Source organism: Nanorana parkeri, unplaced genomic scaffold (genome assembly GCF_000935625.1).
Source record: "Nanorana parkeri isolate BGI_ZX_2015 unplaced genomic scaffold, ASM93562v1 scaffold1728, whole genome shotgun sequence".
In the NCBI taxonomy this organism is placed as follows: Eukaryota; Metazoa; Chordata; class Amphibia; order Anura; family Dicroglossidae; genus Nanorana; species Nanorana parkeri.
The window spans coordinates 11,268-11,800 of NW_017307996.1; the positions used below are offsets into that span (position 1 = coordinate 11,268).

A 533-nucleotide genomic window follows, 5' to 3' on the forward strand; every position below is an offset into this window, starting at 1 on the left:
GGTACAAACCTTCTGATGGGGCCGCAGAAAGTCATCAATGGACCGCAAGTGTTGTTGCGGCTCTGCTCCACCGAGATCTGCAAATGACAGAAGGTACTTGTAGTCTTCTCATTCAAAGGTCCTGGGAATGGATCTGTGAATGAATGAGCACACTCCGTAGCCCCCGTCTAACCCAGAAATCTCCCTCCCAGGTACTGACGTGCCCCAGGATAGTGCAGTGACTCCCCATAGACATGAATGGGGCCAGAATGTAGGAGTATATGGGTGCCCGGGTGCAGCAGAGTTGGAGGAGGGTGGGCACTGGAGGACACAGCCACTGAGGTAAGTACTGGTAGTTAATGCTGATTACATTATTGTTATAATTCCAATCCGAAAAAGGTTTTCCCCCCAGATGAAGTATAGATTCATTGGGCTATAGTTTCCTTTGAGTCCATTTAAGTCTTCATTCCATTTGTCCAAACCCTGATGAGAGGGGGTGGGGGGGTAGTTGACACCGCAACACACCTCCTGTAGCAAAAAATGTTTATACCAAA

At 48.6% G+C, this 533-nt stretch overlaps 1 protein-coding gene across 1 annotated transcript in view; it reads left to right on the top strand.

The window, feature by feature from the left end:
• Positions 1 to 533, top strand: part of SLC35G1 (solute carrier family 35 member G1) — a 12,895-nt gene that overhangs the window by 982 nt on the left and 11,380 nt on the right. The window lies entirely within an intron of this gene.